The 17,635-nt window shown below is 40.7% G+C and overlaps 1 protein-coding gene and 1 non-coding gene across 2 annotated transcripts in view; one reads left to right on the top strand and one right to left on the bottom strand.

Annotated features, from left to right (window-relative positions):
- The window catches only part of Rab8b (RAB8B, member RAS oncogene family), a 69,519-nt gene that overhangs the window by 34,167 nt on the left and 17,717 nt on the right, over nt 1–17,635 (top strand). The gene's annotated exons all lie outside the window — the stretch shown is intronic.
- LOC125393799 (U6 spliceosomal RNA) lies at nt 12,816–12,921 on the bottom strand. The gene has a single exon (XR_007229957.2). It is a non-coding gene; the product is annotated as a U6 spliceosomal RNA (small nuclear RNA).

Here is a 17,635-nt window from a genome sequence, read left to right as displayed (position 1 = left end):
CTGGAAACTTCAGGGGAGGAGCTGCTGCAGCTACCAAGAATGTACAACTGGGCTCTTGTGTACCTTTTCTTAGTTGGAGATTCTCTGAGACTGTGGAGTTTGGAGCAAGAGAAATGGGACTTTCTGGACCAAGAGGAGTGAGCTGGGGGTCCCAGCTGAGCACCTACAGCACAGTAAACACCACCTTCTGTGTGTCTCTGTCGTAAACCATCAGTGACACAATGTCCTGGAGTGTTAGCTGTTCATTCTCACAGCAGCTCAGCGAATAGGGAGCTGCGTCTTGTTACCGTGTACTGCTGCTTCCAGGGATCAAAAAGGGGGGCGGGCATCATTCTGAATACAAGACAGGAAAAGATCAAAATTCAAAATACCACTTCTACTAAGCATATATTTCTTTCACACTACTTGATAGTCGGGGACCATCTGTTGGTACTGTCAATTTTTAGCATCCAGTGAACTTGGAATATATCTCTCATGGGTAAAGACTACACTACTATGGCACCTTAGTCAAGGTACTTAACCTGTTGATGCCTCAGGTTCTTTATTGCTGAAACAGGGGGAAAGATGGCCCTTGAGAGGACACAGTAAATGTAGTCACATCTTTTATGTCACTGTGCTTATCAGATAAGGGATTTTGAGTCAGGAGATCAATATTCTCTCTAGGCTGACCTACTATGAACCGAATCAATAGGTTTTTGTTGTTGTTTTGTTTTTAATACTATGTCTCCTTTTTTCTTCTTCGGAATTTTTGGGAGTAGGGTACCACTGTGTAGTCCATGCTAACCTGAGACTCACAGTCCTCTGGCATCAGCCTCCTGAATGCTAGGGATTACAGGCATGCCTCGTCATGCCTGGCTAGTATTATCATTTTTATAATTATATTTGATAATTTTCAATTTTGTCTAGCCATCAAAACCCTTAGGATTTAGTGAGAATTTCAGACTTGACCCAGAATGTATTTGATTTGCCGGGCTGCTAAGAGGTGACATGAAGGGGATAGTATAATGAATACTATGTTGTCTTAAATTTTAAGTCAAATTTGCTTATAAACAAGAAGAAAGTTTTCCCTGTTATAGTTTCCATTTGTGATAGGCAGGTGACACTTGTTTATTTCCACCTTTGGGGACATAATCCTGCATTAGTTTGTAGAAACAGCATTAAACAGGCAGCTTGACATTTTAGGTTCATCATCTGCGTTAGTTCCTGCTTCTGAAGAGGCCCAAGTGTGGAGCAAGCTTAGCACGTGATGACATTCTGGTGCTAGCTGGAGGTCCTCAGAACCCACCACTCTTCTCTGAGTACGCAATGCCTGACTCAGCATCAAGCTCTAGGAGCTGCCCCAGTCTCTGGGAAATGAAATCCTGACATTGGTCCTTTCATTGATCACCGAAGTGTGGCTTTTATATTTGCATTAGCAAAACCTTCCTGCCTGCAGCCTATGAAGCAGTCTCAGAACATTTCCTGTTCTGCTAATGAAACGGGACTGAGACTATTTCCCATCGAGGCTGCAAACTCTAAAAAGGACCAAGCCTGTCACTTCTCAGCTTTGGTCTCAGTCTTTAGCCTGGAGACCAGGAAATGTACATTGCTTACCCAATGTAGGTTAAATATCAAAATTTCAGAATGTAGTCCCGTTCCCCACCACTGCTTTCTTCTGTCACCCTCAGAAATTCCTGAAAGGCATTACTGTCCCAGTGGTAGTGATCTCTTCTATTTCCACATGGCCAGCAGCATCTTCCTTCATGTTCTCATTCTCCTTGCAGACCGTTTGGGGCCAACACCACACAGTCATGTGCTGTGTTTCTCAACTTCTTTGCAGCACTGTCATGTGCATTTCTAGACTTAATGACTGCACTGGGCCAAACTGGGAGCCACTAGAGATGGAAATTCTGCCCCAGGCTTGCCTGAGGACATCTTGAAATGACCATGTGTCTGTGAAATGGTCATAGTGAGTACATAGTTCTGTTTCGTTTTCTGTGGTGTCACTTAGGGTTACAGCCAGAACAGTTTGTATCAGTCACAAGCAAGGAAAATGAGCTTAACATTGGGAATCAACCTTTTGATTGCAGAAGTAACATTTTCAGAGGATGTTTTTCTTTTTTTGCTTTGAAACAAACAAACAAACAGAAGCCCTCAACTGTTTCTATTTGAAACATTCTGGATTTCTTCCCAGACATGTAGAAATATAGAACTTTCCATCTCTGCACCCATGAATTTATTTTAAAATACTGTATGTGCCTATTTTGTTTTATTTTGTTCTTAGGTTTAACATCCTGTTGTTATATGGGGTCTTATGAATAGAAATATGAGCTAAAAATAAAGAAAGTAAGCCAGACATGGTTGCAAAAGACTATAATTCCAACACTCAGGAGGCTGAGGTATGAGGATCAGGAATTTGAGTTTAAGACTGTCCAACCTCAACTTCTAGTCCCCATCTCAAAAAAAAAAAAAAAGGCAGAGTATTTACCAAAGTTACTTTTGCCCTTTGTGTAGAAGTTAACTATGTCCTCAGCTGAGCAGTTTTTAAAGCTCAATGAACTCACTTTATCAAAGATTGCATTGTTGCCCTCATCTGTTTCATAGCTGATTAGATTAATTGGATAAATTATAGTACAGCAAACTTGGAATTATCTGAGCTGATTAGAAATCGTGACAGAGTGGACAGATGACATCTGCATACGGTGACTGCTTGCCTGGGTCTGTGTAGATATCACGAAACATACAATGTAAATGGAAGTTGGTGTTTATCTTTTCTTTTGTTTTTACACATTCTCTTACAGATGGTAGCAAATAAACTGGAAGTATAGGGGTAGGGAGTGGGGAACAAATTTGGGTAGTTTGATAGCTAGAGATTGTAGCCCCCCAGCTGGCATACTTCCCAGGAAATAGCTACTACCTCTTCTCAGTGCTAGAGTAACTGCTGAAGGCGAACTGGCGTAATTAATTCTATTTCTTTCCTGCTTCACTTTCATTAACTATGCTTCTGGCCAGCTCACTTTCCTGAGGAATCTTGATAATAACAAAAACACTAACAAAGAACTAACAATTCCCCACATAGCAATCTTCTTTTCACTCAGAACGAATGAGCTAGTTTGGTGTGCCTCTTTATTCCCCCAGATAAACAACAGATGTTGAAATCATTGCAGGGGTGGCCACCTAGAGCTGCTCTAATCCAGAATTTGAAGTCTAGTCATACTGAGTGCTGTTTCAGTTACAGTGAATGAAATATTTTCCTTGAGATTACTTAATTCAAGAGTAATGTAAGAGTAAGCACCAATTTCAACTCCTGATTTTGAGAATCCTGCCATACAGACACATGTCCTGATGTAAACTACTCTACTGCAGTGCATGTTATTTTGCATAACTCCTGTTTTTACATAGTTGTAGAAATAATGAATTTTAAGTTTTGCTGCTTTTATAATGTTATAACAAATACTTAGAAAGTTTCTATGTAATCTTGATAATGTTCAAAGATCACTTTTAACAGCTTCAAAGTGTTGCTCTATGGTGGATAAGGCACAAAGTCTTCAGTGACTGCTGTGACAAGGAGAAGTAAGGGGGGAGGGTAGGACAGACACACAAAGCTATTTTCAAGAAAGTTGTTCACCTCCAGCCCCTGTAAGAATTTAGGTCATCTGTTCTGTGCCTATGACCTCAGGTTAGAGCTCTCCAAATGAGCCTTTTGTATTTCACATGCCTGTCAGTTGGGGCAGCTAATTGCCTGGGGATGACATGCCTAAAAAGCATATATTTTGTAAATTGAAATGTATGCCTGAGGAAAGCAGGTGCTGATGGATGCTGGGTAATTGTTAACATTTATCTCCAGGATCTAGAAAGAGCTGTCAGTTTTGAAAGAATGAGAAAAGGCAACACAAATTGAATAATTTTCCTACCCAACACTGGGAATGAGTTGGTGGAAATACCTGTGCATTTAAACAATTTTAAGTTTTTGTGTAAAATGTATGTTGAGCTTATTCTCTTGTCCTCATTTCTTCCTCCCCCTCCTGTCCTCTCCATCTCTCTCAATAGCTTTTCTTGGGCTTTCATATCATATATGCATACACGATTTTACAGATCTCTAAAGTCTAGGAGCCACAAAAGGAAGAAAACGTAGGCTGTCTGTCTTTGAGACTGCCTTAATTGACCTAATGTGATTATTTCCAGTTGCATCTATTTTCCTGTAAACAGCACAGCCCTTTGCCCTTCACCCCATTGACAGATACTCAGGTTAGTTACAATAGTTGAGCTGTGCAGGCACTATCCCGGTGAACACTGATGCCTGGGCAGGAGTGTGCGTGGCCCCTTCTTAGCTATCAGAGGGCTAGAGAGGCCTTTATCTTAGTCCCTAGTTTAAATCTGTTTTTATTTTTTAAAAGCTGAAAAATAATTTGAAATGTGTCTTTGGTCTTTTAAGAATATGTGTGGAGCATGGTACTGAAGGTTCTCTGACCATGGCAGTGTCTGGGTGGCGTTGTAAAATGGCTCATGAGCGTGCTGCAAGATTTCTTCTCCTTTCCCGCACTCCTCTTGTTTGCATACTGGAATCCTGCAGCAGAGAAATACGGAAATACAGATTAAACTTGAAATCTGCTGCAGCATGTGTCGACAACTCCCACATTTTATACTTTAAATATAGTTGTTCCACATTCTTTGTGTTCTTAAAGCTTAAGGAGGCAAATAGCTGGGTGAACAAAAGACATTAAAGAAAATGTGTGTGTTCATCTTCATCCCTGGGCCAGACCAGAATAAATCTCTAGTCTGGAATTAGATGAAAGATCTTAAGATTTATCAAGCTAATTGCTGTTTTTAAAACTCTTTTTTTCTTTTTCTTTCTTCCTTTTTTTTTTCTTTAAAGACTAAACCAGGGAAGAAATTTTTACAGAATCCTTCAGCACCTATAAAGTTACAAAAATGGTTAATCATCTTAAGGTGGGAACTGACTACATACATGGATAGACTCATTGGGTATAAAGTGTACTAATTACTTCTGCATGCATGTGACCAGATTCTTGACATCTTCAAAGATTTATTTTGGCTCACAGTTACAAAGGATTTCAGTCTGTCATGGCAGCAAAGGCATGGCTGCTTTCCTGAGCCTCCTGTACCTCACATTGTGGCCAAACATGAATCCCAAATGAGTATGACCTTCCTAGTGAGCTACCTCCATTAGCTGGGTCATACCAAAAGGTTCCACAACTTTCAGTGTTCCACCCACAGCCCAGGACTGGGTGTTCAGAACATGAACCTTGGAGGTACAGTTCAGATTCAAAACATGATACTCACAGCTGTGAGCTTTAAATTATTGTATCAGAAGGGAATGTGCTTACAAATCAGAATGATGTAATCATTAGTAGTTTTCCATTTTTATTAGAAAAATAGTGTTCTACTTGTGTTATTTCTGCTGATTTTGTTCTATTCACTGTCACATACTCCATCGTTTGGTTTTAACATTGCTTGGTATCAGTGGCTTCTTCTGCAGCATTGGGATGCCAATGGACTTGATGAAGGAAAGGCTTTGCCAACTAGATTCAGAGCTGAGTTTTCTCTTGGGTTGATTTCACAACCTCTAGTTACTGAGTGTTTCCACAGAGAGGGTAGCTGGGAAGGAACGAGTATGCCTTTAGAGTTCTCTTTCTTCCTCCAGTAACTTGGTACAGGCCTTCCTCTCCTGCTCCCTTCCCCAATTTGTTGATTCATATTAACTGGGGGAGGTAAATTTCTAAGTTTTATATTTTGCACTATATAACCTAAAATTTTTGTAAACAAAGTGACTCAGAATTTTCCTAGAAAACAATCAAATTATTGCTAAGGTTGTTTCAGCCCCATGGCATGGATAACACTCTTTATAGTTCCTACTTAAAGAACTGAGTCTGAGAGGGAACATGACTATCCTTTGTTTGCAGTTTTTGTATTGTCATATTGTGACTTAATTGTTATTTTAGTCTTTCCTTTTTCTTTCTCCCTCCTTCCCTCCATCCTTGCCTCCCTCCCTCCCTCCCTCTCTCTCTCCTTCCCTCCCTTCCTCCCTCCCTTTCTTCCTTTGTTGTTTTTTTGAGACAGGGTCTCAACTATGTAGCTTTGGCTGTTCTGGAACTTACCCTGTAGACCAGGCTGGCCTCAAACTCAGAGATCTGCCTCTGTCTTCCAAGTGCTGGGATTAAAGGCATGTACCACTACACCTGACTTCTAGTCTTTCTTCTCAGCTTCTAAATGAATGGATAGAACGATAATGTTCAGTACATGGGTACATGGGGAGATCCAGAGATCCAGTCCATGTCTTGATGCCTATTTTTTTCAGCATCATTGGAATGTAGTTGTCATTTTTCCCAGAATTAACTCGAGTGATTTGGCAATCTTTTTTTTTTCCCCATTGCAGTAATGTGTAAAGTGAGGGATTTGCTGTTTGTTTTTAAGATTTTTTTTTCCAGTGACTGTAGTTTTTCCTTAACCTCTAAGTGAACAAGCCCGACTGAATTGTTAAAAGTCCAGACAAGGCAGTTCCTGGCTTAGAGTCTGGTGACTCGTATAGAGGTTTTCCTGTTGCAGAGGTGACTTTCTTGGCAACATGGATGGAGCAGAGGAGATGCAGCTGGTTTCGTTTTCGAGAAGTTTGGTTTTTGAGGTGATCATGAGTTAATCACGGAGAGAAAATGGAAATCTCAGAGCTTTCCGAACTTTGATTTTTCAAGAAGAGTTCACATAGAAGATTCTTTGTGAACAAAGATTTGATTGAAGACAAAACATCTGTTCACATCTTAAATTCCCCTCATGGTAAATGTCAAACTCATCGTTACTTCCAGACTAACACTTGAGACACATTTCCTGTGTGTGTATAAGTACTTGTGAGCATATGCATGTGTGTGTGAGGTACATGTATGTGTGCAGGTAAAAGGTTTCAAAAGCCCATACCGTTCCCAGTTAGCTCTCTCTGTCTTGTGCTTGTGGATCAGGATTAAGCTCTGAGCTGCTGCTCCAGGTTCATGCATGCTTGTTCTCCCCCATCCCCACTTCATGCTTTCCTCCAGGTTGATCATTTCCATACCCTCTGAACTGTGAGCACCCAGTAAACTTGATTCTCTCAGTTGCCTGGGTCATGGTGTTTCTTCACAGCAGCAGAAAAGCAACTAAGACAAGTTGGTCTTGCCTTGAGTCACCGCTTCCTTTGTTTCATTTGACATCAGACCTTTATTTAAACTTCTCATACCTTTGAGCATAAGACTTGGTTACAACATTAAATTTCCTGATGTACTTTTTCTTCTCAAAGTGTAAATTTTTATTTTTTTGCCCTGCTTGTTCTTTTAGACCTGCATAAGAGTGACCACTCATAACTACATAATGGAGTTAATATCAGGCTGTCTTGAAACCACCTCTGTCAACAAAGTTAGTACAAAACTCTTTACGTTAGCCTCAGGCAGGTTCTTAGGACAGGGGCAGAAAGCAACCACAGTCTTTGCAAGACTGTCACAAGAATTGTCTCTAGTCTGATTGCTAACACTGTTCTCTGAAGTCTCTTGAGCGAGGTCTCCAAATTCTACGCAGTTCTCAACTCTACAGTTAGAAAGCTCCAACTGGGATGGCCTCTTAACCCCACTTACAGTGTACAATTGCTTTTCTAGTCTTCCACATTCCTCCAAAAACCCAGATGGTTAGCTTGTCACAGCAACACTAAGACAGAAGCACATACACATACACATAAGTTGTTAAAGTACACACCCGGGTTCAGGACAATAGTTCACTGGTACAGTACTTGCTTAGTATTTCCAAGGCTCAGAATTCTCTCCCCAGCAGCGCTTCACCGTTCGGCTTTTATTCTGTCATGTATGTTATGGCCTGAAGAAAAATTGAGGATTCTTCCCTAGGTTGTAGGACTAACTCCTGATTTCTCATCTTTTGTTAGTCCGATCAGATCTAATGGGTACAGCTGTCTTATTTAATTGAGATATAAGTAGAAAATTCTAAAATAGTGCAAAGCTCTGCAGCTTTTTAAACCAGGAAGTGGTGATTTGTGTCAGGGTTAATTTCTCCCACAGATGGTCTTAGTTTGCCACTTCCTGTTCATAGAGTAGAAGAAGTGAAGAACTGTGAAAAGTTCCACTGCATTTGTTAGTATGTCAGGAGTCTTTTGTTGTTGTTGTTGTTGTTGTTTTCAAGACAAGGTTTCTCTGTAGCTTTGGTGCCTGTCCTGAAACCTGCTCTTGTAGACCAGGCTGGTCTCGAACTCAGAGATCCACCTGCTTCTGCCTCCCAAGTGCTGGGATTAAAGGCGTGCGCCGCCACCACCCGGCTGTCAGGAGTCTTGTAAATGGTAACTCGTGTTTCTGAGCCCTTGCTAGTTCACCTTCACAGTTCCCTTTGCATCAGTTTAACTGAGTAATACAATATGCATGGCTTTCAGTGCTATCTAAAGTCTCATCTAAATGTTCGCCTCTTATGTATTAGACTAAGATTTTCAAGCTGGAAGGCAAATGGTAAATTTTAATATAAGAATACAAAAGTAGGCAGCTCTGACTATATGGTGACAATAGATTTAAAACTCACAGAATGTTTATAAAAGAATAATGCCTTAGCCCTCCCTTTTAAAATCTAAATAGCATTCTTAATTATAATTCTACTTTTACACATTTCTCCAAGTTTTTTTCTTTGTAAAAAATATTTAAAGAAAGTCTGTGACTCATTTTTTCCAATTTCACTAGTTAAAGATTTTATGTAATCACCTAGAAGCCAGCTCAAATTTCATTATTCTCCATATTCAGAAGTACACACAAGCCTAGGCAAAATGTGGCTGGCAGAGAGTTTCGAAATTGGCATAAGCGGCCTGTGCTGCGTCTGAATTGCTAATAGTAAAAATCTTTGTGGCCCCACCACTTAGGAGGCTGGCTTGGAAGATCCTGAGCTTGAGGCCAGCCTAGGCTAAATAGCAAGGCTCTTGACCCATACACCAAAAACGGGGGCTGGAGAGACGGTTCCTCAGTAAAGAGCACTGCTGCTGCTCCAGAGGACCTGTATTTCATCCCAGCACAACCACCTGGAACTACAGTTTCGGGGGATCTGACTGACCTCTGAGGGTACCAATTTATATAAAATAAAAAAAAATCAACCTTTGTAATTAAGAGAGTATATATAGGTTTCTCTGAAGCAGATTTCAATATTTGGGAAGCTCTCCTCTGACATAGCTCAGAAATGTAAACCAACAAACCATATAACGCATATGCAGACAACTTGGGGTTCCAGCTGTTTTCAGTTGTGCTTTTAAACAGAAATAAATCTTTTTCTTTTCACTTGTAAAAACACAATGTTAAATTTCTGCCTCTTAAAGTGCATCAAAGGGAATGTACAATTGATGTAGAAAAATGTTCAGTGCTTGGAGTAAATGTAGTCTTGGAATTGTGCTTTGCTGTCATCTATTGAAAGGCTGAGTGATCCAGATAATGTACCTTCCCACCGTGGTTCTAGTGCCTGCAGCCAAAAGATGAGAACCGAAAACAAAATCTAATGTAACAACAGCAAACTGCTAAGCTTCAGTAGGAACAGGTAGGGAAAATCCGGTTGAAGACCTCTCAGTTTTTAATGATTTTAATTTTAATGATTCAGGCAGCAGGCCTCTTCCCCACCCTCGCCCCCCTGATAAGAGTTCCAGGAGTCTCCAGAGCAGGGAAGGTTGAGTGTAGTTATAAACTGTCGCACCCACAGTACAGAGTACATCAAGTCACAGCTCATGCTGAAGGTCAGGAGGCCTGGCCTGCTGCCCCGCATAGAGAGTTCCCAAGGCCAGCCTAAAAGCAGTCTTTCCCACACTCAGCCAGTGGTTTCCTTTCGCCCTGCCACTAACCCAGGGCAGCCTCTCCTTTCTTGGGGGAGGTGCTTAGTATATTCACAGCTGTCAACTAGTTCTACTTCATTGTGAAATACTTCGGAGTAGCTCCTTCTCCGTGTTAAACTTTTTCTAAATTGCAGGATGAAAGGTGGCCCATTCTGTGAAGTCTGTCTACTATGGGTTGAGCTGCGCTCCGTGTTTCCAATCCAGTCCTGGTGAAACTCATCTTTCCAGCTGACTCCAGCTGCCTCACTGGTTTCTGAGACTTGTATTATAAGCAGTACTGTGAATGGGCACACACTCCACACCACACCTCTCTAGTTCCTTGAAGCCCCGAGTCCTGTGGGTATCCCAATAAAATGCTTTCTTCTCAGAGATGTTAGAGTGCTAGTCTCTTACGCCATGGGGGAAGGAATGGGCATCTCCTTTTTCTTTTGAATGAAAAATCAGGACTCCTTTATCTGATCCAGTCTCTCTCTCTCTCTCTCTCTCTCTCTCTCTCTCTCTCTCTCTCTGGTTCAGTCTCTCTCTCTCTCTCTGTCTCTCTCACACACACACAGAGTACCTACCCAACATGGTAACGTTATAGGGCTCACAGGCCCTCTATATTGAACAAGGCTGGCAGGGCCTGTTTTGTCTGCGGCTAGATCTTTTTAAGTCCCTTTCATTACTAAAACTTGGATGGCTTTCCTGTGTATTGTGAATGGATGTCTGCCTTCTTTTTTGTTTTCCAAGCAATCAATATTTGTTTTACATTTTTATTTTTACCTTTTATTTTATGTGTATGTATTTGGGGAGCTCAGAGGTCACTGCTAATGACTTTTAACATTATGTTTTGGAGGCAGATGTCTCCACAAACCTGGAACTTGTTTTGATTAGGCTGGTTGGAGTAAACGTAGTCTTGGAATTGTGCTTTGCTGGGGTTGTGGATACATAGTGCCATCCACGATCTTTTGTTTTAGTATTTTTAGCATGGGTTTAAGGTCCTCATGCTTGATCACCCCACTGAGGCATCATCCAACCATAATATTTGTTTTCAAAAAGCATTTTTGTTTGTAACTGCCTGTAACTGCAGCTCCAAACAAGAGCTGACTTCCTCTTCTAGCCTCTGTAGATACCCACACACATATGCACGCACATCTACACACATATGCTTATTCTTTCAAAGGCAACACACATGTATACACATGTAAACAAAAAGAAGTTTTAAAGTCTTACATATACATGAAAGTTCTGTTGTTTAGGTGGAAGCTCTCCCACCATCCATACATACCCAAAAAGGTTGGGATGTTGGGGATCTCCAGTTAGGGGCAGGCAGTTCATGCTCTGGTCTCACTCCTCCCATTCCAAATCCTGTCCCTGAGAAAGCCTTCCAAAAATCATCCCCCCTCCCTGGGGCTGCTCAAGACCATGCCTACAGGCTATATAAGACCTGGTAGTCTCATGATCACTACCTTGCCTTTCCAAGGGTCACCCAGGCATTACTTTGATCTGTTCATTTAACCTAGATTTTATCAATTAGGTTTGATTTGGCTTATTGCATCTATGGCAGAGGAACCCAGCAACTGGGGATCCAGTACCTATCACTGCTAATATAAAACACTCAAATCCACGTACCCATTGCTTGATTTTAAAAGTAGTGAAATTATAGTGCTGGAAAGATGGCTCAACAGTTAAGAGCACATGTTGTTCATTTAGAGGATCTGAAGTCAATTCCCAGCACCCATATCATGGTCTAACCTCAGCTAAGGGGAATCCAACATCTCTGGCCTTCATAAGGACCTGCACTCATGTGTGCACCCACGCATATGCACACACACACACAATTTAAAGATAAATCTTTTTAAAAATTAGTTAATATAGAATCAATCCCCATGTGGATCCTCAATTTAATACTCCCTTAATTTCTTTCCAGAAGTAATAATTATTTTACTATTTATTATTTTATTTAATTTGTTACCAACTATTTTCATGCATATTTTAAGCTTTTTAAAAATTTTTATTTTATGTGTATGGTATTTTGCCGGCACAAATATCTTGTGTGCAGTGTCTATGGGGCCAGAAGAGGGAGTTGGATTTCCCTGAGTCTAATGTTATAGACAGTTGTTAGCTGCCATATGAATGCTGGGAATTGAACTCCCAGGTCCTCTGGAAAAGCAGCTGTTGCTCTTAACTGCTGAACCATCTCTCCAGCCCCATGTTTTATGCTTTAATTATTAATTGATGTAAGTATAATTGTACTCCTTTACAGATGGATGTATGTGCTAATGAAACAGACTTTATTTTTAGCAGTTTTAAATATTTCCAGTAATAATTTGACTATATTTCTGCAACTTTTTTTCTCAGTTAATGCTGTGTTTTGTTAGGTTCAGCCTTGTTGATAGATGTGGCATTGTTAGTGCCTCAGAGCATTCGCTCTTCGAATACCAAGAGCGTGTTCTTGGTATTCCTCTCCTGGTGGTGGACATCTCGGTGTTGCCAGTATTTTCCCATAGCCTTTAAAGAACAGGTGTCACAACAAGACCTGGACATTCTTGTTCATGTCTCTTGGTGCAGTCATGATCTTAAAATAACAAAATTTAATTTTTTATTTGCAAATAGGATTTTTTATTCATATTGTCTTGTTTTCCTCCATCCTTAAATGACAGCATGTTTGTAATCTGAGAAGAAGACCATAGTTTATTGGTATAATGTATCAGCTAACCTTATGTGAACATCAGTGAGGTGGCTCAGTGGGAAGTGTCTGTGGTGTGCAAGGCTGGCAACCTGACCTTGATCACCAGGTAAAGATAGACAAAAATAGATCTCACAAAGTTGTCTTCCAGGCTCCATGTATCTGTCATGGCCTAAAAAAAAACCCATAATCACGTTACACACACAATAGAAATGTTTTTTGATTTTTTTTTAAAAAAAATAAATCTCATTGCCATTATATTACCTGGCATCTCTAATGATTCCCTTACAAGGCAGTACTTTAAGATTAAGTGCCAAGTGGATAAAAAAAAATATGGATCGCTTCACAAATTTGCGTGGGATCCTTGTGCAGGGGCCATGCTAATCTCTGTGTTGTTCCAATATTAGTATATGTGCTGCCGAAGTGAGAACACAAAATTTAATTTTTAATTCATCATTTGTATTGGGTTTTATGACTAATTAAATTCTGCATCTATCTGGATCTATTTTCTTCTTCATAAAAGCAAACCTGTGCTATTAATCTCCTAGGTTCTTCCCAGACATATGATTCTTGGTCCTATCCCCTCTTCTGCCTCCTTATAGTGAATAACATGATCAATTATAAGCAGCCACTTAGCATAAGAATCAATTCAGAAAAAAACTGTCAAAATGAAAATGGCCTGAATCCCTTGGGTATATTTTCTTACAGTATCTTTCCTGTGTTATTTGAATAGATAAATTTTAATGGGAAAAGTAAGTCTGTTTTAAAACCATCTAAAAAATCCTATTAGGTTTACTCAACTCTAGTCTCCTGAGGTAGATGTTGGTTTAGGTTGCCATCTAGTAGGCCACACTCACGTAGTCTGTGTTCGTGGAGTGGTCATGAGTCAGGCTGACAGAGAGCAGTTGTTTTGAACACAAATTATTGTATAATTTGATGCTCTTTAAAGTCTATTGAATCAGGAAATATAGTGCTTCAGAAAGCTGTGTTTCTAGAGATGCAATTGTTCTCTTCGATTTTATTCTTTTAACTTTTTTTATTTTATCCGTGTGTGAGGGTGTTTTGCCTGGATGTGTGTTCACGCACCTCACTGTGGTCGTTGGTGCTGGCTTTGTGACAGTTCCTCCTGCGTCCAGCTTCTGGTCATTTGGGGAACAGGGACGAGCCGGGGAGCTGGAGGACTGTCTTGGCTGGAACCATCAGAGTTTAGAAGAGGATGTGTCAGACTCCTGGATTGCTCACCATCTTGCCTTTTTATTTTCTGGTTGGTGATTAAGCACTAAGTGAAGTTACCGTCGGAAAACTACAATAGTTAATCAGTAAATGGAGGGATGTTTGTGACAGGGAATGGTGACACAGGTTATGGTTTGCCCATTTCACATGGATGCAAATATGAAATTTCATTAATGAAATATATTTGAATATTATAAAAATATATGATTTATGTCAAACAAGCTTTCCACTCTTTGAGTTAAGATGGGCCTTAACCTAAATCTTGGATGAATTTAGATTAGTTTAATCTTGGTAAGTCCCATGGCAGTGATTACTGCAGATATTTGGCCTTAGCCTACCAGAATATGCCCTTAAAAAATGAGACACCAGGGACTGGGGAGGGAGCTTAGACAGAAAGTTCCAAGCGCAAAGACCCAAGTTTAATCCTATGTTTTTTGTTTTTTTTTTAAAGTTGTATGTTGAAATCCCAATGCTCAGAAACTTCCAATCTCGCTGGCCAGCCAGCCTCACCTTTCATCACAAGTTCCAGTCAAGAGAGTAAGAGACCTAGTTTAAAAAAACAAAAATGAAAACAAGAAGAAAAGAAAAGAAAAGAAAAAGCAAGATGGTGAGATGGGTAAAGCCCTGTAAAGTCTGTCACCCTGAGTTGAGCCTCTGTACTTGGTGGACAGGGACCAGATTCCCACAAGCTGTTTTCAGGCCCCCATGCAACGCGCCCTATATCAGATAAAATAGATACATGGAATGTATTCCTTCCTAGTTTTTTTGTTTTGGTTTGTTTTTTGATAGTTAAGGATACACCAGTCCAGAATAGTTAAGCCTTCTGTCTAGGTCTTTCACTTCCCAGTTCAGTTCTTATCAGTACTATTAATACCCTCCATTTTTACTGAAAGGTTCTGATTGCTTTTCTAAGTTAGCTAATCCGCTATAATACGCTGCAGCTGAACTAATGCCAAATACCAACATTCACAAGGAGTTCTCTGACCTCCATGCTCAGCTGTGGTGCACACTAGAGCTCTTTCTCACACATATGCTAATAATAAGGAAAGAAAGAAAACCACTCTTTAAACAAATTACATTTAATGACATTTTATGAGCCCAGAATGATTCATGAGTCAGATAGCTCCTAGAACAGGGTAGGTTCAATGATACTCTAGGACTGGTCTGTTACATGGCTGGATAACAATTACAGAAAAGGGACGTGAGGTACAGAGACAGCTCATTTGTAGTGATATTTTATTTGTATTTAATAAGTAAAGTTTGCCTTCAGAACAGAATGCAACACTAAGCCACTAGAGACCAGGGAGTGGTGGTACACACCTCTAATCCCGGGACTCGGGAGACAGAGACTGGGACAGAAGCATAGGGATCTCTGTGACTACGCAATCTCAGTCCAGAAATGGATCCAGGTGGTGGCGACTCACACCTTTAATCCCAGTGTTTGGGAGTCACACACCTTTAATCCCAGCACTAGGGAGGTGGAGACGGAGCGATCTGGATGGGCAGAGAGGAATGTAAAGGGGAAGAAACAGGAACTGACTGGAGTGTGGAGTTTGAAGATTCCTGGAGACAGGATCTCGCCCTGTTGGTCTGAAGATTTGGTAAAGGTCTCTCTAGTGGTGGACTACTTTGCTTTTCTGATCTTCAGTCTAGCTTTATTTATTAAAATACAAATAAAATATCACTACACCCATTGACTAAAAACTTTTTGACATTTGCCTTATTTTGAGCCTGGTTTCACTAAAGCCTGGCTGATGAGATTAACTGAGACCATTTTCCTTATAAAGCAAATCGAGTTATCTTAGTACTGAGTTAAGTTGTGGTTTCCCCCAATCTATTAGAGCATCTGAGAATGAAGCCAAATTTGGTTTGAGTTAATGTGGCAAAAAACACACTTCACAAATCCACTGCCTACCCATTTTGAAGCATACAGCTTAGTGATGGGTACTGTCTTCCTGATTGAGGTACGTACACTTCAGAACTTGCAGATCTGAAGTCCAACTTCTTACCTTCTAGTCCCTTTTGCCCCTCCTACTGGCTTTATTTCTCTGATCTGGAAAGGCATGAATATTGTTTCTTTTTTTTAATGTTAATTTCTGGGCTGGAGAGGTGCCTCACCAGTTAGGTGTACTTGCTATTCCAGAGGACCTAGGCTGTTGTTTCTTTTGTTTTGTTTTGAGGCATGGCTCTGAAACACACTCTGTAGACCAGGCTGGCTTCAAACTCAGAGATCCACCTGCTTCTGCCTTCTGAGTGCTGGAATGAAAGGTGTCTACCACCAGGTTCAAGTCCTTGTATCCATATAAGGTGACTCATAACCACCTGTAACTCCAGCTCCAGAAAATCAGCACCTCTGACCTCTGCACGCACATACACCCACACATATACACATAATTAAAAACATTCTAATGTTAATTTCAAGAATCATTTATTGAATGCCTACTGAGTGTTAGGCATTGTTCTTTAGTGGGGGCCAAAAAAGGAAAGGGTAGGTTTTGGTTTTAGTTTATTTTGTACTCGAGGTTTGTGTGTATCTGTGGTGGGGGAGGGGTACACTGGGCACACACCTGCGACTCCCATGTATGGAAGGCAAAGAACAACTGAAAGGAATTAGTTCTCTCTTTCTACTGTGAGATTCAACACTGAACTCAGGTTGAAAAGTGCTATTACCATTAGCCACCTTGCCTGTTAAAAAGAGGGTTTCTACAGGGTCATTGTTACACTGGATTTGGAGATATTTTTTAAAAATCGGTCACAATAAAAACTAGTGTCTACATCTGAAACAAGTGAGGGTAGCCATAGGTGCTGTGGGATGCTAGCACTAATAGTCATGCTTCGGTGCCAAGTTTTGCTTATATTACCAATTACTCCTGCAATACTAACTACTGTAGAAGAAATGGAGCCATGTAACCCGGGAACACTGGGATCAGATTGTATTTGCTCAGTCCAGGGCCATTAGTGAGAGAAAAGAATGATTAAGAGGCTAGTTTGATAGCTCAGTTGGGGTGGCATTTTTGTCTGTTTCTACACCCAGAAATCTACAAAGACTTCCTCATGGAAAAGTACCACACGGAGAAGAGGGTGAAATCCTGTTGGTTTATGCATATGCATTACCAAGAGCTGGAACTGGGAAGCAGTCTTTTTGGGTGCTTTCCACCTCCCTGTGAAGAAGTTTTATACATGGCTGCGTAATACCCCTGCACACTCCGAATGCTGCGGTTACTGTTCAAGACCATTTATAGGACACAAAGTTTATATGTGTTGTTGAAAACTATTGGAGACTGAGTTCAGTGTTTTAAAAGGTGAAAGAATGGGGGGGGCAACTAAACACAGCTGGGTGGCCAGATGAGGGGGATTTAGCAAATTGCTGCCAAGCTGTATTCATCTCTAATCGCCACAGAAGCCCTTATTCCTGAGGTTGAAGCCATAGCTCAGTTGGGAGAGTGCTTACTTACCCAGCATGTAGAAAGGCCTAGGTTCCCCAGCACTGCATAAGCAAGCTGGGGTGGTGGAGTGGTGTGCACGTGTGCAGTTCCACCACTTGGAAGGTAGAGAAGCAGCAAGATCAATTCAGGGTCATCCTTAGCTACATAGTGATTTGAGGCCAGCCTGAACTAATGAGACCCTATATCTCAAAAAAAAAAAAAAAGTTCCTGATAAATGTTAAAGCATGCTGATAAGACAAGGGTTTTGACTTCTTTGTAGTAGAATTCCTAAGGAAGTTTTCAAGTTTTAAGCTGTCATGATTTGGGGATAGGTGAGGAGATGGTGAACGTTTGAAGTGCCAGAGTCCCAAAGGATTTCCTGTGTCACCCTTCAGGCCTGTTAAGCTTTGGCTTCAGGTTCACATTACACTGGGAGCTTTGAGAATTGCTTGTGACTGACTCAATGGGTGTCAGCAGTTTGGGAGGAGG

This window comes from Myodes glareolus, chromosome 4, assembly GCF_982192425.1.
Source record: "Myodes glareolus chromosome 4, mMyoGla1.1, whole genome shotgun sequence".
Taxonomy (NCBI): Eukaryota; Metazoa; Chordata; class Mammalia; order Rodentia; family Cricetidae; genus Myodes; species Myodes glareolus.
The sequence above is the reverse complement of the archived record's forward strand: the minus strand, read 5'-3'. Positions and strand labels throughout refer to the sequence as shown.